The sequence below is a fragment of the Drosophila bipectinata genome, chromosome 3L, assembly GCF_030179905.1.
Source record: "Drosophila bipectinata strain 14024-0381.07 chromosome 3L, DbipHiC1v2, whole genome shotgun sequence".
In the NCBI taxonomy this organism is placed as follows: Eukaryota; Metazoa; Arthropoda; class Insecta; order Diptera; family Drosophilidae; genus Drosophila; species Drosophila bipectinata.
The window spans coordinates 97,220-123,048 of NC_091738.1; the positions used below are offsets into that span (position 1 = coordinate 97,220).

Genomic DNA, 25,829 nt, shown 5'->3' on the forward strand with positions numbered 1-25,829 from the left:
GAGTTCCTTCATAACAAAAAGCTAAGGATAGGCGGGTGATGAAACAATTTGGATAAGGATTGTTTCAACAATGTAAATTATTTAAAAAAATATAGAAATAAGGTATGGAAACGATATTAGAAACATTTTTTACATTAAAACATGTTACAGTTGTATTAATTTATTTGTAATGTGAGCTCAGTTATCACGCGTGTACTAATAAATTAAAGGACAAAAAAATTAAAATTTATTAAGTTAATTTTAAATTTAAGACACAAATCTAAAATTTTAAATTTTAAAAACCCAACGGCTGAACTTTATATGAGCTTTGTACAAGTCGTGAACCAACTTTAAAAAACATCGCGTTAACCTCTCCCCAAGCTTTCACTCTCTTTGGCTCTCTCTGAGTTTTCTAATGTGGCGCTCTCACAAACACAATCACAGGCTCTTATCAGCAGGCTGGAAGCGGACAGGACCCGCTTTTAAGAATAGCACAGGAGCAGTAGCAGCAGCAGTTGTGGTAGCAGTAGCAACAGTGCGATAGATGCACGGACTCATAAGGTGAAACACGAAACTGGAGCAGTTCAGTTCGCTGAAGGCAGGCGTCGCTGAAGGTAGTACAGAATACTGGATACTGGACACAGGAGACATTGGAGTCAGAAACTGAACGGGAAAATTTGTGTTCATGATTTTTAAAGCGACTTACCGTCGGGGCTGACTAAAAACATGGTCCAGAACAAATCCAAAAAAATCCTTTACCAAAATAGAAAAGTGAAAGTGAGTGCGCGTCGCGAAAAAAACACTCGACAGAATCGAACAATCGGAGCTGAAGTGAAATGCGACCAAACTAAGCCAAATTAAATAAAAGTTAATTGAGAGAGGTGGGCAAAAACAATTAAAAGCGTTAAATTACATTTAGCTGAAGGACGAAGGACAACCGATAGCAGGACCGCCACATCGTTTTGTGTCACGGTGCATTTGCACATAATTGCAAACTGTTGCGTGGCCTGCAGTTTCACTTTTTATTGCCAGGCTATAAAATAAAAATCCATTTGCCTGAAACCCTTATTTTCGACCCACCACACAGACAGACACTCAGCTACACTCTACACTCTCAGCTGTTGCATACTTGAAACACGAAACCATATAGAGAATAGGGTCCTGGATACAGGACACCATTCAGAGACTGCAGTCGGAAGCCCACAGAACATAACCATTTATTTTACGATCTCAGCCTTGGACATGCCCCATTAAATATGCCTTTCAATGTTTTGTTCAAGTTGAAACGGAAGACGAAAAACGTAAAGTGTACAACCAAGCCTTATGCCAAAGTAAATTTCACAAAAATATTCTCCCAAAAAGACAACCAAAAATATATGCATATAGAAACGGAAGCATCTAAGGATAGAAGAATCAACTTTCAGGGAAATTTGCATCCGATTTTTTTGATACAGGAGTGTCATATTATGGAGTCATAAAAGTTGAGGAGCACTATTGGACCAGGTGAGTGCTTGGGCTGAGTTCTAATTATAAAAAGTTCTATTATTCTGCCAATCCTGCCATTGACTCTCATTTGCCTTCAATGCAATTATTGGTAGTCAAAGTATTCACTATTTGTTAATTATTGATGCCAGGCAGCGATATTTATTTAAAGTAAATTCATTTCGATTAACAATTCATGGGCAAAATATGAATATACGTGTATTAAATATGAATATATGTACGTTTATTATTAACACCTGTTTGCTAAGGGGTTTTTTTCTGGAGCTAGACTGTATTTAAACATGTTGAGTCTGCTTAATTATTGCCATGAAGTATTCTATAATTTTTTGTGTATCAATATTGGTTTATGAAATTGGTTACCGTTTAATGATGCATTCTCTCCGAATAAATCTGGAAAAAGTCAGATATCGACGATGCGAATAGGACGCGTTTTCCTTTAATCAGGGAAAAAGCAAATATTATTTGATGTTCTGTTGCCGGGGGCGACTTTAATGGCCCCTGTCGTATCTGATATCTGATGGGGAAAAACTATTATGACCACGTATACGTGGTATTTCGCGTATTACTCTTGTATACATATATGTATATGTAAGTATTTTATTAAATATGTAGTGCAATTTTTTGCTGGCCTGCGAAATGTGCAGCTGTTGTTTTTGTGCCGTTTTATGGGGAAGAGTGATAGGGATTGTGGGTCTGGCCCATAAAACGATAAATAGGCATCCACTATAGCATCTGCTGATAAAATACAAACCACAGCAATGGCAACAGGCACAAGCAACGTGTCGTTACCCCGCTGCTTGCGGTAAAAAAACCCTTTGGACATATGTTCATGTCTATATTCTGATGCAATCAATGAAAAAAACAAGTTCTTTATCTAAAGCCATAAATTCTGGACCTCAAGGTCTGGACCAAGTCATTCGGGAGGTCGGGAGTTATGCTTTACTGTCAACTTTGTTAATTAAATGAAGCACTTAGCATCGACACATATTTTGCGCCAGAAACACCGCAGGCTCCCCCTGCCAAAGAATCCTTTCCAGTTTTTGTTTTTGTTTTTTTTTGCTTTATTATTATTTTTTTTGTTGACTTCACAATTTGGTGTTCCAGTTCCATTTTAATGACTGTCCAGCTTTGAATGCTTTCGAACTTCTTATCATAATTTCCATTTTGCTTCCGTTCGCCGTTGCCGTTTGCCACTTGTGTGCTTTATTGCTCGCCCTGGTAACGCACCACCCGGCACGCTGTACCCCTCCATTTGATCCTTTGCCTCTCCAATTAAATGTGGACAACTTCAAAGACTTCTGTGGGCATTTCATTAAAAATACTCTTATCGCCAGAACGTTAGCCTTTTTCATTCCTGCCAGTGCTGATTAACATAAAGGATACTTTAAATAAATAAGTTACAAAATTATTTATTTTCACTAATTTCCAAAAACGACAATAAGTGCAAAAAAAATGTTTATTGTTAATGACAGCACAACTTTACCTATTTATTATTTGTAGTTTAATGTTGTTAAACAATTCATTTTGTGTTTTGCCTGGCTTTTCTCCCAAAAAATGCTTTTGACAAACGCTTTCCCTTGATTGTTTGTTTGTTAGCCGGTATTTGTTGCGGTTTTCGTGGTCAGTTGGAGAATGGTTTCTGGCCAAAGCAAAAACCAATAGTTTAGAGCTTCAACCAAAATTGCTGAATTATTGTTTGTAATTTTGCGTTTCTGAGTTAAAATTAAGTGAACGAAATGTGTATGAAATTATGTGTTAGCTTTCTAAAATGTAGGTTTCTAGGCATCCTAGCTGTTTGGGTACCTGTGAAATTTGAAAGAAAACTCCGTTCATAATGAATAAAAAGCTTTAGTAATGCGATCTCTTTTGACCTTGTCCTATTATGTCTTTTACTTCCAAGCTGTGGGAAGGCATTTTCCATGTGTTACCATGTGAATGGGCTCACTAACATTAAATATTCGATTTATATTGCCCTAATATGCGACAATAAGTATCTTTCATAAGCTCGATATTGAGGAATCGTATTTCCACCGCGGTCCCCCTTTAACTTATAGCACCCCTCATTCAATTTCTGATGACCTCTGGCAGTGAATTGTCACAAAAATCCTGTCGCCTGCTGTGTGCCCAAATATTTGTGCTATGTCGCCGTCGATGAGCATCAAATCTGGATTCGATATGTGCGACAGGGAAAATATTGCCAAGGAGCAGGTCTACATATTGTCTTTCCTCTGAAAGCTTCTTCGGCAGATCGAATAGAAAATACTCTAGAACCCATTCTAACTAGGAGTAAGTGATCTACCCATTTGGTTATGAAGAGTATGAAGGCTGAAACGGGCAATTAACCTAATCAATGCCTTGTGTTCCACTGCGTTACAGGAAAAACAAAAAACGTCAACGTAGATGTGTCCTCAATATCGTTAAAACCCCGAAGGAATGGGACAAAGCCAAAACCATATATATATAATATATATATATATATAAATAAATAAAACGAGACGAAACAGAAAAAGCTGAGAAGTAGCCAAGGGTTGGCTAAAATGTACGCCATTAGGCAGACGGAATGCCACAACCAAGAAACGGGGAGGCAAAAGCAAAAAGCAATTTCAAATATTTTCGTTACCTGCTTGTAGAAATTTTTACGTTTTCCCGATTACGAAAAAAGCTTCTTTTGCCCTTTCCTTTTTTTTTGATTTTATTGTTGTTGTGTAATTGTGCGCACAAAAAAATAAGAAGGTAGATGGAATGGGTTATGGGCAGAAAGGGGAAGAGTCTGGAACAAGCACAGCTGGGAGAAAGCACTTAAAGAAAGTCTTCCCTTCGCAGTCGCCTTTCTCGCATTCTTTGGCCTTCGTCCCCTCGGCTCTATTTTAGACATTTGAAATGCAAAGAAGCATTGCATACTTTCCAGCGTTCTAGTGGAACAGAGTGCCGAGAGAACAACATTGCATATTACAGCCCAGTAAAGTCGGGTGGGTGGAAAAGAAGGCTCCGGTTTTAGGTGCCCGCATTGCCTGGAGTTCTCATGCAGCTCGGGAAACAGTCAAAGAACGTCAGCGAAATGTTCCTTTTAAGGGATCGGATTTGTCGACTACCAAAACAAGACGAAGTGGTTTGTTTATTAACCAAGGCATTTGAATACTCGGCGCTTGAAAGAAAATTTTCGCTTAGTTTTGCTCAAGCAGTAAGATTTCAAGGTTAAAGAACTTCCGGACCTCCCTAAAAATGAAATACTAACTAAAAACTAATTTCTTACAATTTGTAAGAATCTGTAATATAACTGTGTGTATGAGAAATATTTTTCACAGTCACCAGTGTGCATGAGTAAAAACTTTCAAGAAAGAATTTCATTACTGCAATAGGGCATTGTTTCGTATTTAAAACAAAATCTATCTGCATAAAGTTATGTCCAAGAAAAATCAAAATTATCCTGCTGAGTCCTGCTGCCAGTGCTGAAGCCCCTCTGTTCCTCTCCCGGAAAGCTCTTTTCTCCTTTTTGGACCTATAAATAGACGCAGCTTGGGTGCTCCAACTGTTGCGCAGTTACAGATAACTAAAAATAGCAACCAGCTGCTCCTCCGCAGAGTGACATAAAATCCAATAAATGCTCATGCTTCTGCAGACAAACCCGAATTACTCGACACGTTCGTGTTTACGTGTTTTAGTGTAAACACACGCGGATGTGCCGATACTCATACACCTAAGCACTCCGATACACATTTTTATTTGTATAGCTGTTGGATGTTTATCAGCTTGTCGCATGATTGATTTATATGCCATGTGGATTATTAATGGACGGGGCCAAGTCGATTGAAACGACTCCGCAAGTCTCGGCTCATTCATTATTAAAACCCTAAAGGAGAGTGACACACACTATGACATACGGGCATGTGAGTAAAAAAACATATTGCAAATTGGTCATCCATCCTGTGTTTTGGGGAATAAATTTGACTGTTTACTAAAGTACATGAATATAACATAGGCTTATCGGAGTCCTTTGGGAATTCTAATATAATTTAGATTTAACAGGGCGTATGGGTGATAAATATTATTTCATTTCTAATTAAGTAGACAACAGTAAAATTACTTTTTTTAAAAACTGATATTTCTTGTTGAATCCAAACTGTTACCTTGCAAACGGAATCCCAGATTTCTCTCAATCAAAAAAAAAAAAAAAAAGGAATTTTTGGAGAAGAGTGAAAGAATAATGGGGAAATTGGAGGGTAGCTCGGCGGTTAATTGCGAGTCCTCTGGGAACAGGCGTCGCCCGGTTAACTTTGTTTGCTCAGGCGGAGTTGTAAAATGGGAAATGTCGGGTCTGGGAGGCCAAAGTTGATTCAGGCAGCGGAAGCAGGACAAAGTGACAACTTCCTTTTTTTTTCTTGTTCTTGAGCGGCTTTCGGGCACCAAAAAAACGTTCAGCCCAGCAGACGCCCACCACTTTTAAAGCAGAAATACACATGTGACAAGTCGTTGGAGAGGCCTAAGTAAACCTGGTGGGCGCAGCTGACTGTTTTATGGCTCAATCATAATTTTTCACACTGTTAATGTGCAAATGCGATTCCAGACAGAGCCTTCCACCAAGGTGGTGGAAAGTGGGAGAAAGGAAAAGCTACTTGAAAAGCTGCAAACACTCAGACGGAACAAACACAAGGACGCACAGGGATGTGTGTGCCTGTGAGTGTGCGTGTGGTAAAGTTTTTCAAGTGTTAAATGAGATAACGTAAACATTGTGATGCTACTGCTGCTGGTGTTCTTGGTCCTGTTGCCAGGACAATGCCAAGCTCGTTGACATACTGACAAAGCGTAGTGCTTCCCCTTCTTCGATGCTCATAATAATTATTAAAAATAGCTCGCGCTGCTCCAAAGTTGATGTAATTTATTGTTAAACTGACATTTTGATTGCGCTTTTGTCTGAAGTACCTGCAAATATTTGTGAACTTTCTTTGATGCTTCAAGTTAATTGCGTTTCAACAAGTGGGCATCATCCAGCCCGCCCACCTTTTAACCGGCAGGAAAGTGCACAAAACGGATAGACGGCTGAGAGGCGAGCAGGAGGCAGGCCTTTTCAAGTGAAGTGGCCTGATGAATGACCCTGGCATGTCATGGTTTCACCGAGTTAATGAAGTGCTCCTATTATTGCTCCTGTGTTTCCTACAGAGCCTTGCTTGCATAGTTGGCTCGATATCTCTTTACTGATTGATGTTCGCCAGCGATTATAATGCTGTGCATATATTTGTTTCTCGAACAAATAGTAGGTAGTCCTGGAAAAAAATGTAAATAATGTATGGGTTAAGATTTTCACAATCTTGCATGGAAAATTTAAACTAAAAGCCTTTCATTTTCTTACTTAAGCGCTTCTTGGACTCCCTTATGTTTGCAAGTGTCACCAGTTGTTTTTCTTTGCAGGTCTCCAATATTTATGTGTGTTTGCTTATAAAGGGATTATGTATATGTGACACAACCCCCTGCAACGCCGAATGTCAATTTCAATTTATTGAATTTGCAAGGAGGGAAAAGTGAAATAAATGGGCGATAGATTGAAAATTGAAAAATGAAAACGATGCCAGCTGCGATGTTGCCAGCAATGTTGGCTGCTTATTAGTTTAAATTGTAAACAGGAAGTGTTGCGGCACCGGATATAAGGGCAAGACGGCCAAAGTCAAAGGAGGAAGATGGCTGAGAATGGGGCTGCGAAAGGATGACAGAATGATATTTAGAAGGAGCTGGCCAGACGTTGAGTATTCAACTTGCCTTGTGCCTGTCGGTGGCAGGCGAGGAATAAACTTTTAAGCGAATGACAGCGGCGGAAGCATTGCGCCAGAGAGATGCCTCCTGGCCTTGGCTTTCTTGACGCCACCCCTGACAGGACCTCTTGTCCGGACTCCTCCTGCATCCGCTCGTTTGTATTGCAACTGTCGAGCATTTAGTTAACTCTTGGCGGTGTCCTTGTCGCTGTCAGTGCGCCAGTCGTCAGTCAGTTGGCTTCAACAGACTTGGTTAGCCACTGGTTTAAAGCTCAACGGTCATGCTATAATTTCACTTAGATGGCTTATCCTTTTAACGGCACGAGTTATTTCTTGTCAGTGTGCCTGAGTTTCTTTTTATACCCTTGCAGAGGGTATTATAATTTTGTCCAAAAGTGTGCAACGCAGTGAAGGAGACATCTCCGACCCTATAAAGTATATATATTCTTGATCAGGATCACCTCCTGAGTTGATATGAGCATGTCCGTCTGTCCGTCTGTCCGTCTGTCCGTCTGTCTGTCCGTCTGTCTGTTTCTACGCGAACTAGTCTCTCAGTTTTAAAGCTATCGTCTTGAAACTTTGCACACACCCTTCTTTCCTTTGCACGCAGTATATAAGTCGGAACGGCCGGGATCGGCCGACTATATCCTATAGCTGCCATATAACTGATTGATCGGAAATGGTATAACTTTGGTGTTTTTAGAGTTAGAGAGTTCAAATTTGACATGTGAGCTATTTTTGGCAAAACATTACGTCATGCCAAATTTCATAAGGATCGGCTGACTATATCCTATAGCTGCCATATAACTGATTGATCGGAAATGGTATAACTTTGGTGTTTTTAGAGTTAGAGAGTTCAAATTTGACATGAGAGCTATTTTTGGCAAATTATTGTGACATGCCAAATTTCATAAGGATCGGCCGACTATATCTTATAGCTGCCATATAACTGAACGATCGGAAATGACCTAACTTTCGTGTTTTTGAAGATAGAAAGCTGAAACTTAATACAGATTCTATTATTGGCCAGTTGATCCGACCTACCAAATTTCATTAGGATCGGTCGACTATATCCTATAGCTGCCATATAACTGAACGATCGGAAATGGTACTTGGTAGAAATATCAACTTTCGTATTTTGGAAGATAGAAGTTTGGGACTTATTTTAGATTTTGTATTTTAGTAAATTGGTTTTATTATGATGTAATCATAAGGATCTGCCAACTATATCCGATGTTTGCGATATATATCCGGTTTTAACTGCAAGGGTATATAAACTTCGGCTCCGCCCGAAGTTAGCTTTCCTTTCTTGTTTAAGGTTAAAATTGTTAAAGTGATCTAGAAATATTACTTTAATTAAGTAGAGAAATTGAAAATAAATAATTTTTATTCAAGCTGGAAACATACTTTCAATTAGATTGAAAGGAAAGAAAAAAAAACCTTCAGAGGAAAAAAACCTCTTAGAGGAGAAAACAAAGAGCCCGACAGGGAAGTGGGGATTAAAACCAACAAGACAATGGAAATTAATTTAAAAATCCTTGAGTGAAGTGAAGGATCTCCAAATCGTTTAATTATCTTAGCAAACATTAAGTTTAAAGCCTATGCGGGTGCCACCTAAGAGGGAGACTTTTTATTGGGGAGCACTGTGGCAGTGAAGAAGTATCCTGCCGCTTTTGCCGCCTGCTGATTTATAAAGGAAAATTGTTGCTGTAACAATGACATGGCCTGGCAGTTCCCCATCTCTCCATCCCTTGTACCGCTTTCCATTCAGAGCCTTGGGCCTATTGTCTCGCTTTTCTTCGCCACAATCCAAGCGCAACAATGCGACGTTTTAGGCATTTATGGTGTTTCAAAGTTGTTGCCAAAGCCGGGTGACATAGACGTCTCACATTTGACATTCCCAGTTCCAGTCCCGCCCATCTAAAGCTCCTCTGACAAACGTAATTGTAGTTGGTATAGCTTGGGAAAATCGTACAAGGTACTGCCACTGGGCCGAAATCAATCATATTTATGCAGTTACACGTACGACAGGACCCAGGCACCTTTCGTTCAGTTTGCGTGATTTATGCGTCTCCTTCTTGGACAATGCTTTCTGTTTTTCGGGTTTTTTCTTCTTTTTAGCCTGCCAAGCTGATAACCAAATTTTGTACAACATAAAAGTTGCTTTTGTCAGTCGACAAACAATGCGCATAATGCATGAGCAAACGCCCCCATGTCCCGACCAGTAGGTTGGCCAAATTTGAATGCCTTTGTTGGCCAATACCTGCCCTTTGCCCCACTTTCTCTGCTACTGCTACCACCAGGGAGAAACATGTTGCGGAATAATGGACAGCTTACTTGCGCATTAAGCAGCTCTCAATAACTTTGTTCTAAAAAAATACAAGTTTGATTGGAAAAGTCCCTGGGGTGGGCAACCATTGTGTCTTATATTATCATATTTCGTAAATTTTTTTGCAAATACATTTTCACGATACAGAACACAGGGAATACTATTAAACATAAGTCCGCAAAAAAGGAAAATTTTTGTAATCATCATGAGAAAAGAATATTTTTATGAGGCATTCAATAAATCTTATTTCCCAGACAAACGTGTGATCCATATAATATTTTAATACACTTTCCTCTTGACTTATAGCTGCAATTAAATTTATTGTTTCATTTTAAACATATTTTTGTATATATTTATGTATAAAATATCAATGCGACTCCATAAAAGTTGAAACTTTATAACTGACAATTCCAAAGTGGCAGACAAATGGCAAACTTTTTTCCATTTTTTTGTCCTGTCCAGGGAGGCCCTTCTTACCAGCCCAGGGGCTAAGTGGGCGGTGGAGTGGGAGTGGCCCGGCACGAAGACAGTTTAATGGGCTTTGACAACAAAAACATAAAAATTTAACTGACAAAGACAAGCGCCGGCAGCGTTAGGCCAAAAAAGATGAATATCCACACATATACATACCTAATATTATTATTTATTTTTGGCTTGACTGGGTTTGTGGGAGTGTGTGTGGAATTGTGTTTTGGCAATTTGTAAATCTCAATGTGGAATGTGGTAGATTATTGCTCATTTGGAACGTACATATGTATATTCCAAAAGTACATATAGGCATGCCTATCCGATTTGGTCCCAGTTTTGTACAGGTTGCTTAGAAGTGTTTTAAATTACATAACTTTTTTGTAATAGCAGGGTAATGTTTATTTAAAACTGTCCATTAGGGACAACCATTAAATTTTATCACGTAAACTTCACGTATAGATATAATTATAACTGTTAATATAATTACATAACTGTTGAATTTATTTTCGATAAATTTGTTGAAAGTTTCGAGTAATTTTTAAGGTTGGGTTCGGGAAACTTAATATTCTAATAGGGGATTGATCTTTTCTTGAAGAATATTTGTTGTCCTAAATTGCTTGATTTCATTTAATTTGTTGTTTTTCTTAAAAAACATAAGCTGAACTTAGAATATTTTTATATTCTATAACATAGAAGAATAAGTAAACCTATATTTTATTATTATTATCCTGAACATTCTTGCGCATAAACAAATGTGAGAAAGAAAGGGAGATAATGCGGCAGAAGAAGAGTGCTATCTTTGGGGCCAGCTGGTTTTTTGTCCTTGGCAGTCTGCCTGCCAGTCTGTTGCTTAACATTTTTCGATAGCGCCTGTCCGCCTGTCTGTCTGTGTGGCAGTCTCCCCATTTCACTCTCTCTTTACCTTTGTCTCTCATTTCGCCGTTTGTTTGTATAGGCAGCCATTTTGAGTGAGCTGTGCTACTGGCTTTGTTTCCGTTATTGTTACTGGTTCCCGCCATGTTTTGCTGCTGTTGCCACCGCATTTCTAATTGAATTGCTTGCTACGTAAACGTTGCCATCGCGCGCTTCTGACACGAACAGGCTACCTCCTCCAGGACCTCCACGCCCAAGCCCTCATCCTTCTCACCCAGGAACCTAGGGCCCATAATCGAATTAGATAAGTTAATAACTTGATAAAAAGTTACAGCGTGTTGTTGGCACTGCTATTGTTGTTGTTTGGATGTTTGGTGTCCTTTTTGTTGTTGTTGTTGCAGTGCCGTTTGTCACTCATTGTTTGTCAGTTGTCGTTGTCAATAAACGCCGAAATGAAGTTGTCAAACAAAATGTTGCTTGTGAAAACCAGTATTGATTTTGAAAATTTAATAAAGTCTTAAAATACAAAAAATTCTGTTTAGAAAAAAAGAAAAATATTTAACGATTCTCTAATCAAATATTTACATTTTTTATTTATAAAATGGCAAGGCTTTCTCATATCCTCGATTAATGGGGAAAAAAGAAAGAAACAAACTCTGAATCAAATATTGAATTTGGAAAGTTTGAATTTAAAAGCTCGGACCAAAAGGGTACCCAGCCATGTCCATAAACATAAACAATTTTATTTGATATTCCGAGGAAAGAATAAAAATAAAGAGAAAAACCCTCCGGCCTAAAACATCAACAAGGAAATAATCATACGGCAAAAGCAACAAACAAACAACAAGACAAGGAAACAAGTTAGCGAAGAAGGCGACCTGCAAAAAGGAGAAATCAGTAGGGAAAATGTGGCGAGAATTATTTCCTGAATTATTGGCCTCGTTATGGCAGGGGCGTGGCATAATTTACGAGCCACCACCGCAAAGCCCTTATCGATTTTGTTGCCCAATTTATGCACGATATCTGGCAGCAGACTGGCAGGACATATGGCTTTAAGGACGTGATGGCCGCTTCCTTCATCGGTGGGTTAAAGTCGCCAGGAAACAGGCCACTGGCACTAGACTGACACTAATCAGTTCAGGGAACATTGACCCACTTAGTCACCAGAGGAGCAAGGATAACGCTAACGCGATGGTGATGGTAAAGGCGACCCTTCAAATGTAAACAGTTGCCTCGAATGGGGAGAAGCCTTCTCGTGGGCATGCAAACCACAATGGGCCGTCAAGTCGCGCCACTGGGCCATATGGATTCGACCATGTCGCTGACAGCCGCCAGTCCAGTGTCCTGGCCAGTGTGCTGCGTTTTAATGAGTTTATTATGCCCATAATAGAGCGGGCCAAGTGAGGCGGAAAACTAAAAGGAGGCAAAACTGAACCAAAGGAGCCACAGGAGCGAGCAAAGCAAACATATTTAGCCGGTTGTGCTATAAATTAAACAGCAAGAAAACCACCACGGAGAAGCTCGAACTGGGGCGCACAATAATAATGATGTGTGCATAAGTGGACCATGTCTGCAGAGACCGGCTCCACAGGACCTCCCCAAAGGCCCCATGGTCTGGGCATTGAAAATACGGACAAATGGCTTTCAAAGTTTCAAAAGTTAAAAACGCAAAATGTTGGTTTTAATTGGAAGTAAGTTGTGGAAAATTTAGTTTTCAAATTCTACGAAACAGATTATTTTTCATATATACATTATATAATTACGTTATGAGCTAAACAATAAAAGTAAAGTCCGGTCGGAAACTATAAGGCCAACCAGACCCGCCTGCCAGTTTTCCTGTCCATTTCTCCGGTGAGGTTTCTCACCTTATTAAAGACACACCGTCGACAATAAGCAAATCGCATTTAAGGTTTTTTTTTAAGAACATTTTCAACGCTTTTGAAAGACAAATTAAAATTTCGGGTAATTCGAAAAAGGAAACAGAAAATACAATCGTACCGAAGAATGGCCGTGAATTTAACTTTGCGGCCCAGACAAAAGTAATATTTATCGCGTATACGCAGTGGTGGACAGGGAAAAAGTAGGCCAAGTTCTTAATAAACATCCTACACGCAAAACTTTTTTGGCACGCACAAGGATGTGTGTGGGTATGAGTGTGTAAACTAACACTCTAAAAAGGGAATATTTATATGATTACTCCAAAGGAACAAGTTTAAAGAGCACTGGCATATACTGGAAATTGGGGGCTATAAAAAGTACAGTGGCGTATGAAAGATTCGTAAAAAAAGGTGCTTGCCCCTTTAAAAAATAATTATAGTTTTAGATAGTGAATATTATTGTACCTTATGCCAGAAAAACGTATCTCTATTTATTAATTTTCTGAAAAAAATCCAAGAGAAGGAATCTGAAATCTGGAGAAAATTGTTAATCTGGAAAAACCCCCCTGTGTACCCCCCTGCCTGGGTGTAGCCACCAGCGAGCTCTAAAAAGTGGCCAAGTTGCCGTGATGCCCTATTAAATTAGTAAGCACACTCGACTTGAGCGGGAACACAGCTGAAACGGATGTCCTGGCATACGCAACTTTTTCAATTTCCTGTGCCACATGTGGGGGTGTGTGAGTGACGTGTGATAGTACACCGTTTTGAGTAGCATTTAGTAACCGCCGCGTTGGTGAGCTTATCGCTGACACTGCCAAGCCCCTTCGATTAGCTTTGCTCCTATATCCTGCGTGCTGCCTTGAGGTACAGTTGCTGGCCAACACACCTGAACCGGACTGCCTGGCTTATTCTGTCCCGCTTTTGGCTTAACTAAATCAAAAACCCCCGAGCTATTCAGCTGGCAGTTAGCGAATATACTCGCCTTCCCAAGGAAATGCCGGACATGCAGCTCCGCGCCCGATTTTCAGGTAGAAGCCACCTTGCTTACACATTTTTTCTCATTTATTTCTGGTAATTTACTTTGATTCATCGATTTTGTAATATATCTACGTGGCGTGGAGGCCAACGGCGAGCCAATGAAACAGGATTTTATTACACTAACTTGGGGATACTATAACATTTTTATGATGTAAGCTTTGTACACGGGTGATGTGTGTCAGATGTTAAAATGGAGTTAAAGTTTCGACCTTAAACGGAGTTTTTCTTCTTACAATACTTTATAAAAGGATTTTTAGCACTTTCAAATGTACAAAAACAAACATTACTCTTCAAATTAGACTTTGGCCTTGCAATATATAATTTCTTGGTTGTATTTTTACTTTCCTCAGACCATATATCAAATCGTTGGCTTGTACATAGTATACTCCACATACATTTAGTGTGTCAAAATCTGATTGAGTTATTGAGCAAAAGTTTCATAGAGCATCCTTTTGATTGCTGTTCCCCGCAGTTGTAGCATACTCCATGCTACATTATTGCCCGCCCAATCATAATGATAATCGTATACTTTTATGCGACTGATAAAAAGCAAAAACTGGATTAGGTTTATAGAATTGACTCACCCATGAAAGGCTTTAATACGATTTGTAGATATTAATCATACGCCATGATGCACTAAGCAGAAGCAGTGCTAAGACCAATAAACGGGATTTATATTAATAGCCGTAACTGGGCGAGAAAGAAACTTATGAAGCTCATTTGACAGGAGGACAGGACATTCTCTCCAAGTCAGGCAATAAAAACGAATTTCATTAAATTAGCAGGGAGCTGTTCAAGGACACGACACTTATTGGATGGCCGAATCAATGACCAAATAAGAAAAGCAAGTACCTATCGAAAACCAGAAAGGAAAGCTAACCTCGGGCGTAGCCGAAGTTGATATACACTTGCAGTTAAAACCGGATATATACCGAAAAAATTGGAAATAGTTGGCCGATCTCTATGAGAATATCATAATATAACCAATTTATTAGAATACAAAATATATCCGATCGTTCCGATCGATATACTCGGCCGATCGTTATGAACTTTGGTTGGCCGGATCAACTGACGAAAAATAGAACGCCAAAAGTAGCATTCATATAAAATCCAAGTCGATATTTTCAAGTCGATAGCTTTAAAACTGGGAGACTAGTTTGGAGACTAACTTAGGAGGTAATCCTGTTCAAGGATATACTGTTCAAGTAGAGTTGGATATGTCTTCACTGCGTTGCATACTTTTGACCAAAATTATAACACCCTCTGCAAGTGTATACAAACAATCTATGTACACAGCAGTATCTCCTTTCCCAGAGGGCAATTCATTGACAATTTGGCAGGGTGAAATTCGAAGTTTCTGGCACCTGATTGGGGCCGAGACATGTTTTGGGAGGTCCTGGGGCGGTTTTATCTCCCCAACTCTCTTCCTAACCGGGCCTGGCTTTATTGTTTGCAATTTGTTTTTAGCTGCCCCAGAACTTTGTTTTTATGGCTCAACCTGAGGCTGGGATTTCCAGCACGCCCTTTTTTCTCGCCACTGGTGAGGCGCCCTAAAAATATTCTGAGACGTGTGGTCCTATTAATAGCTCGGCGTGTATATGTTGCTGGTCCATAACACTCGGTGACAGTAACTAAAGACGTTTACCATAACCAGAAATCGTTGATGCCATGTATTGACATTTAAGCTGCCGCAAATTGCTTTTCTGTGGTGCCTCCGCCTTCGTTCCTGCCACCTTGGAAGCCAGGACATGTAAGGACCTCTTTGGAAAGTCCTTTCTTTTTTCGCTTTCTGGGCATTCTTCTTCAACTTATCAAGAGAATTTGCATAACGAAAAGTGAAATGTTCAAATTATAACAAATTGAATTTTCTCCAAAGCGAGGCAAACAAAAAATGTGGAAATGCCAAACCGGGAGAAGGTTTTTATTGACATATGGGCTAACAAGGATAACAGAAATACAGTATATGAAAGGTGCCTCAAAGGGATTTCCTCAAAATCATTTGTGGGTTTTTTTTTAGTAAGTTTTGGTTAAATTATTGAAAAACTATTTATTTTATGCACCATAGTCGGCAATAAAGTTTTAATTTTAAACAATTCCTCGGTTCAACGATTTATCAATGGCGTGTTGTCTGGAGACGAACCAGTGCCAATCGAATGCACTCCGCATCCGTGTATCCCAGTGCCCTTGTAGTCCAATCAGTCAACCGACTACGTGTTCAGTTCAACATGTTGGCATCGAATTCGCGCCACATTGTGTTGTATTTTGATCGGCGAATGCCATTTCTTTTCCGTCCATTCGACAGCTTTAACTTCCCAGCTTTCCTGCTCTGGTATTTTTATCCTGCGTATTTTTTGTATTTATGCGTTGATGTTTTACGTGCCAGAAATTCCAAAAAAGAGAGCCTTTGCCCCTGCTATGTGTATACTTTTCCGTATGTGCCAGGATGGTACGTGTAAAGTGTATATTGTCCACCGGAGAGACGGAAGAAAAAACAGCAACAGTAACCCATTGGTAACTCGGTTAGAGATTCTGTGGGCCAAAAAAAACAGGAAATATGAGTGTGTATGGTATGACCCTGGAAAAGGGTTTGAATCTCCCGTTCTGGCCCTCACCTCAGTTGGAAAATGAATTTATGCGGTTTTTGTGTTTCTCGCTCAGAGTTTTTGGGTCCAGGCTACAGCTATATTTGTATTCGATTTCATTCGTCAAATGCAGAAAATGAATTTAGTGTTTTGTGGCTTCGTCGTCCTTTTTTTCGTTTTCACTACTCATTTCCCGTTTCCGTTTTCTCTTACTCGTTTTCTGTATTATTAAAGCATGGCAAAATATTGACGCAACCATTAACAAAAGCTTTTAGTGCAAATACAGCTGGCAGTGGCATATAGCCACTGGCCATGGTATGGTCGAAAAGGCAGACAGGCCTGGCTGGCTGGCAGGACGCAAAGGACAAACGTCACTTTGACAGTTCTGTCGTTTGGAGCGTAGCTTCGGTTGGCACACTGCGTTGCACATTTCCATTTGCATTGTTGCTTCATTCTTTTCCACCCAACCCACCTCCTTATTCTTTTCCAGCTCCCTATACATCTTTACACTTGAAAAGAATTTGGAACGTTTGTAAAGTGTAGCTTCGGTTAATGGCTATTAAAGTAGGTAATTCGAATGTTTTCTCTTTCTATAAAATGATTGTCTTTTTATTAAAAATTGCTTCTGAAACATAAGCTCTTTTATTTTCCGTGTAGAGTGGCTACCAGCAGCTTGGACTATCTGCTTTCCTGCAGGTTGTCCTTTGGTCCCTTTTCTGCTGTTTCACATTTCTTTGGCATGTGCAATTGCCTGGTCCAACTGCAGCAACAGCAACAAAGCAACATACAACATTGTTGACGTGCATTTGTGTTTTGTGTCATGCAGACTTTGACTGTGGCTTTGATTTGACTTTCAGTTGCCAATTCAAAAATGGTTGCCGCCAAGGGCAAAACTCTGACAGCGTCAGTAATAGAAAGTGATTAGGAAATTTCAAGGATATTCTGTGGGCAGGTATGCTACCTGGTGCTTGATTTGATATTGAAAGGAAAATTAATTAACAATTGTATATTGACTTTAAGGACTTCACTATTTTGGTCTTGCCATTTAGACAAGAAACATTATGAGCTGGTTAAAATGGATTTAATCCGACAACTAGGTGCTGAATATGTCTGTCCATTTAATTAGAAATTTCATTTTGAAATGAAAATGATTTTATTTTCTAGTCTACTGGTATCGTTTTATAGATGAAAGCCAAATGGCATTTCATAAATCCCTATGGTGTGAATATTCTATAGACATTCCAGCAATTCCGCCAGTCAATGGCTAATCATCCAATCTCGGAAATTCCAATCTCCTAGAAGCAATCAAACATGGATTACCATGAAAAGGACCACTCCCCGTCTAACAATCTCAAAAAATGCCGGCAAACACAATTAATGGGATAAAAAGCGAACTCTAACGGCGCACTCTAATTTACTTTATTTTTGGACATTCAACCTAAGTGCGTGGAATCGCCAAACGGAAACGGATATTCATGCAACCAAAACGGAAATGTTACGCCGACGACAGAAGTACATAGAAGTAGAGAGTTGGGAAAAGAAGAAGAGGGGCGGAAAAGGACGAAAATAACACCAACGAAAACGGATCCACAGTCGACCCTTGACTGCGTCGTGTCGAGCGGAGCATTTCCAGCATTAAGTTTATGTACATGTCATTGGGGGCGTATACGTAGCGTGCCCAAGGGTCCACGGTATTTTTGGTCCCATAAACTGTTGCGAATTCTTTGGTTTTATTCTTTTACTTTTTTTTGTAGGGATACCTGTTTTCTTGGGCGAAATTTGATGGCATTGCTTAAAAATAAATTTTCTGTAGATGGCATGCGCCTTAAATCCACACAAATTAAGCCCTAAATTAGAAAGCCATCACTCGAAGTAATTGCCGAGCCGATTTTTATGCTTTATATCTTGGTTTTTATCTTTGCAGTCGCAGCATTAGAGAACGTGCCAGGCATGCCAACAGCCAAAATGAGCATGATGTAGTAGACAAGGACTCTTCCAGCCAGTCAGCCACCTAACCAGTTAGCAAGGACATTTTGCCTCTTGTGTTGATGATGCGACATTGACATCGACCTGTATGTGTTGACGGTATGTGTTTAAAATTTCGTTTTTATTTCCCCTAACAATTTTATGTTTATTTCTCCCTTTTTTTTAAATTCATGAAACTTTAATTTAAATTATGCATAATGTGGAAGGTGTTCTAGGGACAATGTTCATTAAACACCCACAGAAACGTGCTGGTTTTTTTGTTGGTTATTTAATTTTAAATTCAGGGAAAGGACTTTGGGTAACGGAGTCGTGTGATGTGTGTGGGAGGGTATTTTTTGGGGTGGCTGTGACACCAATTATGCATAATTTCCATGACAGATTCAGGGCCAGAAACGGACAAACAACAATAATAACTTTATTAATCATGCTAACGTTCGCCTAGCCAGATAATAAACAGTAGACTTAGCGTTATTATAATGATTGCTGGCAAGTGGACGAGCAAATGTAGGAAGTCCACAGAAATCATTAATGGATGAAAAATTAATTGCTTTGAGGATTCAGGAAATATAGATTATCGCATGTTGATTCCGGCATAATAGCATTGCTGTTTCTAATTTACGTATATATTGCTTCAATGCTTGTTGAAATGAAAATCCTATGAAAGCAGAAGGGTTTTTCCAAAACATTAGCCAGCTGACAAGTAGTTTTGGATTCACTTTTAAATATAGTGTATAAGAATTCGCTTCCACACTTACTTTATATGGTGAATAGGAAAAATTCCATTTCTCATTGTTTTTTCTTCGCTCCGGCCATTTTTATCTAGCCCAGTCATTAAAATAACACTAAAGTTTTTTGGGTTCTTTGGGCTTTGGTCTTTTGTATATTATTATAGCCCAGGGCCACGCCCCCAAACAAGCCCAACATGCACCTAAGAACGCCCTGAAGTGGTACATCATCTCTCATCCAGCCCAGAATGATAATTTTTTTTTCTTGGTTTTGTTATCCTTCTTGGCTTGACCACAGTTTTAATGCCTTTTTCATTGTCTTTTCATCGGCGAAGTAGTGGTCTCATGTCTCACTGGTCACGCCCTTGGCGTCTAGGTTTCAGCTGGCAACATCCTGGCCCTTTGCATATACATTTGTAAAGCTTACCAGGAAGAGGAGCAGGAGGAAGTGGGCTTGGGCAAATTGACGTCATGTCATCAATCAATCCTGCTGCAGAGCTTCCAGGCCGCACGCCAACGCATCATCACTGTTTTTTCCTTCTTGTTTTTTCTGCGCTCTTTTCACTTTTTATTTTCCATTCATGAACTGTGAAAATTTTTCTTTTACCAGCGACTTAAGTCCAAGTTTTGTTGGCCAATTTCAATTTTATATACTCACTTTTTTGTTCACTTGGGAAATTTTCATCATGCAATAAGGAAGAGAAAGGCTTTCAACTGCAAGCCTGCCACTGCGGTTTGATTTATGATTTTTTAATGAGCTCACGCTGTTCCGTTCTGCGTATTCTTACAGTCTATTGTCTTATCAAAGGTTTGCAGGAGACTATCCATTTCTTGCTCCTTTCTGTGTTCAAGGCCATTGGATTGACCTTTGCCCCGGACATCATAAACATTTAAAGTACGTAGCAAATAGCAAATGGCTTCGGGTTGCTCTCAAATTTTAATTGCGTCTCAGGGCTTTCTATTTTATTTTATTGTATTTTGTATGTGACCGGTAGGATCTGTCGCTACTAATTTTTGGAAGAAGAAAAGGGGTACGGTATCCCTAAAATTGGAGGGTGTGTTGTGCTGTTTTATTGCTTGGTTATTTTAATTAAAAACTTTGCTCAGCCGGCAGCAGCAATTGCCTGGCAGCCTCCAAGTTTTCTGCACATTTTGCCAGCCTCGAGCCGTGAGCTCCAAAACAGCAAAACAAAGCTGTCGGGACAAGAGCTACTTTGTTGGAGTATCTTCTTTGTCTTGGCCTTGTTGGAGGCCCCCGACAAGCTGCTGGGCTTTCTAAGCGACTTTTGCTATTTTTACGCCGCTAAGCCGCCATTAAAGCCATATGCAAAATACGACCGTGTTAAGATGTGCCAATGTCTGTGGGCTGCGGGCTGGCGTGTATCCGCCTTGGGTCCTTTTTATACCCTTGCAGAGGGTATTATAATTTTGGTCAAAAGTGTGCAACGCAGTGAAGGAGACATCTCCGACCCTATAAAGTATATATATTCTTGATCAGGATCACCTCCTGAGTTGATATGAGCATGTCCGTCTGTCCGTCTGTCCGTCTGTCCGTCTGTCTGTCTGTTTCTACGCGAACTAGTCTCTCAGTTTTAAAGCTATCGACTTGAAACTTTGCACACACCCTTCTTTCCTTTGCACGCAGTATATAAGTCGGAACGGCCCGGATCGGCCGACTATATCTTATAGCTGCCATATAACTGATTGATCGGAAATGGTATAACTTTGGTGTTTTTAGAGTTAGAGAGTTCAAATTTGACATGAGAGCTATATTTGGCAAAATAATACGACATGCCAAATTTCATAAGGATCGGCCGACTATATCCTATAGCTGCCATATAACTGAACGATCGGAAATGACCCAACTTTCGTGTTTTTGAAGATAGAAAGCTGGAACTTAGTACAGATTTAATTCTTGGTCAGTTGATCCAACCTACCAAATTTCATTAGGATCGGCCGACTATATCCCATAGCTGCCATATAACTGAACGATCGGAAATGGTATTTGGTAGAAATATCAACTTTCGTATTTTTGAAGATAGAAGTTTGGGACTTTTTTTAGATTTTGTATTGTAATAAATTAGATTATATATTCCTATTCCCATAAGGATCGGCCAACTATATCCGATGTTTGCGATATATATCCGGTTTTAACTGCAAGGGTATATAAACTTCGGCTCCGCCCGAAGTTAGCTTTCCTTTCTTGTTTATATTTTTTTTTGTTTATTTGCTCACTGCTCTTATGTCACCTTGTTGATGGTCTGGAAAAAAACAAAAGCTCCAAACGATGGTCCTAATCCCGCTTAACGTTTTGTTGACATCGCTCTGGCAACCGAACATCAGCCATCACCCGGCATTTCCTCACATAAAATACATGGCCCATGTAACATATAAAACAAATTTATGTATGTATGTATGTTCCCCTAAAAAAAAGAAACAAAAAAAATAAATAAAAAATAAAATTTTCTTTAAAAAAGAAATAATTAAACTTTAGAGCCTAGTTTGTTAAACAAGGTAGAACCTTTCACACACCTGACCTTAAAACAACTCAGCATTCTGCACCTTTGAGCGCCACTGGCCCCAACAAATTTTAATTACCGAGCATTTAAGCAAACAAAATCTTGAATATCCAACACAAAAATTCATTTTCATTGCCATCGCTACATACATGCACATTGCGCATACGCCGTATGCGCCGAAGTCCGTAAATAAGCTGCGGCGCCCTTAATTGCGGACTTTGTGGAGCGAGCGGGGGGAAGGGGAGAATGGCGTTGGTGGATGGAGGGGGTCAGGTGGGGAGAATGGCATTGGCCAAAACGCAATGAAAGCAAACAATAAACTCGTCCGGCATAAAGGGCACTGGACAATGGGACATCCCAGAAACGTAAAACGAAGCCAGAAAAAAGAATACACAAATAGAAAACAGAAGCAAAAAAGCAATTTTTATGTTGGTCTCTTGGTAACCCAGTAATATGAACTTAAAGTCAAACGAGTTGGAAACATTGAACGTCTGGCCCGCTAACCATAACCCATCCATCCATCTAGGCATCCTGTCTGCCAAACTTGCTCCTTCCCCCATCCCCACCCGAGGGGTACGTGCTGTGCATTGAGCCGTTTAAGATTTACTTGTAATTTGCAACAATGTTGAACGCTCCACCAAGATGCTGCAGCGTCCTTTCGCCTCTCTTTGTTGCTTGTTGTTTGACATGTCAAAACCAAACAAAGCGCCGCTAGACACACACCCGTACAGTCCAGAGAGGGGCAGGGACTTGGGGAACAACCACCCCCATTAGCACTCCCCGTGGCTTTGATTGGCGTCAAAAAACGCATCAAACGACGGCAAGGTGACTTTCAAGTTCAGCGCACGTTGGAACCGAGAGTGAGAGAGTCTTTTAAAAGGAGTAAAAGGCACAAAGAAATTCGCAGAATTTTGTGTATTGTCTAAAAGGGATAAAAATACCTCAAGAAAGGCTTAAAATATATATTCTTAAAATATTCTCAAAGCAAATTAAATCCTTACATTGCTAAATCAAAGCCAAAACTGGCCAAGATATCCGGCCAGAAATGTTCGGCATTAAGGCCATCCATGCATTAATTAAGACCATAAAGGGTTTATTGAAAGTTTTTACCAAGTCCCAAGTACAGAGAATAATTCGGGCATCAATTGTTGGAATGGGGCTGGAATGTCTGGTATTTGTAATTAAGCGCCCCAAAGCCTATGTGGCAAGGACTCTTCCAACTGTTGCAATGTCAAAGGCAACAATTAAACGTTGACTCTTGTCTCGGCGGAAATATCTCACCCTCTTGGTGTGGTTTTTGGCCAGGCTCTCACAATTAGGCGAAATAGAATACTCACACTCATCCAACACACACACACAAACGTACGAACAAGGACATTAATTATGCATGCGTATGTGTGTGTGTGACACGCCTCCAATTTCCTGTGCGACATTCCTCATTTGCCGAAAACATTTTTGTGCCACCGCAAATAAACGCGTATAGTTGTGCTCTGTCGAGGCATTCGATCCAGTGTCCTTTGGCCTGATTCGAGAGCTTTTTGAAGAACTGGTCTTTTTGGTAATTAGGCAGCCTGGTTACGCCTCGTATACGCAATACTCGTATGTGTAATTTAATAGTTTTAATTGGATATCCTTCCCCAGGTCCTCCTTCCCCAGGGATCCGAAGATTACACACTCTCTCATAGCGAGGGCTTATGGAAATTTTTCGAGTGATATTTAATTAGAAAACACCTCTTTTGCTTGGAAAACTTTTTGAACAAGTCTGTCGAGTCGAGTCTGGCGTCTTGTGTTGATTTTCGCCTTTGGCAGGCTAATTAGTAGGATTTTCCCAAAAGGATAAATGCGAATTTCCTGCAGCCGCATTATGCACTGTTTCTGGCTTCTGGTGATTAATTGCCACAAATCCAGGCCAAAGTTAATTGAATTTTCTGTTGCATTGGTGTGGTATAAGGTATGGGGTATGGCGTGGTGTAGAGTGTGTGACATCCTTGCTTGTCCTTTAACAAATTAAGCAATTTACCAGACATCTGCACAGGCTTGTTGGCAGGTGACCGTCCCTTCCGACCCTCTTTGTAGAATTTATCAAAGACAACTCCCAGACTTCCCATTCGCAGGAGACTTTCAGTTCGGCACTTTTGCATGTCCTGGCCATATTACTCATGGCCCCTTGGCCCGTTGTTCGGTGGCTGTTTGTCCAGCATCTTGTGGTGTCCACACCACACAAAAGGACCCTCTCACTCTGGTTTATTGCATTTGGCACAGGAGCCGGCCATGCCCTTGCCCAGGCTACATGCTGACTACAAACTGCCGAAGCAAACAAAGGAGCGCTGAATGGAAAGTGTGAAAAGTGATGCATATGCTGCACTTTTGTGATTTATGAAAACGATTTTGCTAATACTGATGATGCGGAAAAACGAACAGAATCCTTGGGAGCCTGGTAAATGCAATTTGTTTTGCATCATTCCAGATAGTTGCCGATAATCAATGTCCATTTTTAACTAATTTTAAGCCATGTGACAATTAAGTTAATAAATTTCACCACAATTGGTACATTTTTTCGACCGTTTTTTTTCACGTAAAATTATAGTTTGTGGTGGTAGCTCGTGCATGAAGCAATTTATGTCCTGCCACGCCTCTCCGAGTGCGTATACATACAACCACCAACTGAAGGAAGTCATTTGAATGCCACACATTAATTTGGGTCGGTTTTCGTCTTTTGAGATGTCGAATCTGTATTGTTAACGAGTTTTTTCCTCTGGCCGATTTATTTTTTTGTTGTTCGTTTATTTAAAGCCACATATCATGGTGGGACAGGAAGGAAAATAAATTTTATGCCACAGCATGCGTTGCCGTTTGTTGTTGAGCAGCTGCTTTGTCATTTTCACGAACCACCTTCTAGCACCCCACGCCCCTGCTAAGCGGAATTTTCCCCTCTTTTTTAAGGGTACCCTCAGCACATTCATCTGCTATGTAGTATCCTGGCAAAAACTTGGCTTCTTCGAAGCAAAAAATTCACAAAAAACTGACGTAAAGCGACATAATAATTTTGCCTTTGAAATTGCCTTACAATTGCTTTTTTTGAATGCGTGTGTGCGAATTCCTTTTCCCTTGGGGATTTGGAGTTTTTTTCACGAACTGGAGCTTATATTTTTATCAGCGACTTTGTGATATTTTGTTGATAGCTACAAGAATACAGGGTATAAGAAGGATTATACGAGCACAAGAAAAAATAACTTATATATTTTTTTCTGAAATAAAAGTAAGCGTATTGCACATTCTTCTTCAAGTCCCAAAATTTATATTTTTCAATTTTCCACATTCTACTTGGTTTTCATACTTTTTCTTGTGCAACTCTCAACCGCAGAATTGTTTGCTAAGGTGGTGGCAGACGGAAGGTTTTTAAATTATGCGTGGTAACCAAATCAGCTCAGAAAATGTGTCCAAAATAGACTCAAATGTGGAGCTGGCGGGGGTTGGGCTGGGGTGACTGAATGACAGACATTTGCGTCGAGAAGACCCTCATTTCAGTTTATTTTATATGTGGGAGCGCAGAAAAAGATAATTACTTTTTGGCATCAGTGCGCGACATTATGACAGACCTATGGAATATTTTAGGGAAGTCACATTAGTGCAATCCACATTTAATTTAGTTTTTTTGGTCGAAACCCCCTCAGAGTTGTGACAAAAGTTTGCGGAACAAGGGTTGCTGTCAGTGAGGCCACATGCCGTATGAGCAATCATTAATAAAAACTAAATAGATTGAAGCAACAGCGAGTGGCCTTCCTTTATGGCATACATTAGTGGCACTAGCACTAGCACACACGTCCTTTGACTTGGCTAGTGACTAATTAATCTTAATTAAAGTCCAAGTTCCCGGCGTATTTATTCCCCATTCCCTGTGCGCAGCTGTTGCTTCTTCTACGGCTTCTGCTGACGCTCCGGACTGGATCCTTGCTCCTGGCTCCGTTTCCATTTCATTTAATTGCAATACATTTATCTGTCGCTTAATGGCAAATTTACGTGCACCATATAAATCAACTTTCGTGTGTCGGCTGATTTATTTATAGCATTTTTCGAAAACAAAACAAAGCAATAAGAAGAAACCGAATCAGCCCACATACATACAATGATGAGATAACAGAAATTGGTTTGCAAATTATTTTCAGAGTCCGCTAATTATGCCACCAACCAGCAGGCTAACACAGA

The 25,829-nt window shown here is 40.0% G+C and overlaps 1 protein-coding gene across 4 annotated transcripts in view; it reads left to right on the plus strand.

Moving 5' to 3' along the window:
- The first annotated feature begins 483 nt into the window (after positions 1-483).
- unc-13-4A (BAI1 associated protein 3) overlaps positions 484-25,829 on the plus strand; it is a 41,862-nt gene continuing 16,516 nt past the window's right edge. For 2 of the 4 annotated variants that reach the window (XR_001773131.2, XM_070280063.1), the window contains exons 1-2: positions 484-1,482; positions 18,318-18,478. The gene's annotated coding sequence lies outside the window, so the exon portion shown is untranslated. Of the gene's footprint in view, positions 1,483-5,310; positions 5,370-18,317; positions 18,479-25,829 lie in introns of those variants that run through there. The other 2 variants (XM_017235654.3, XM_017235653.2) reach the window with 2 other exon arrangements.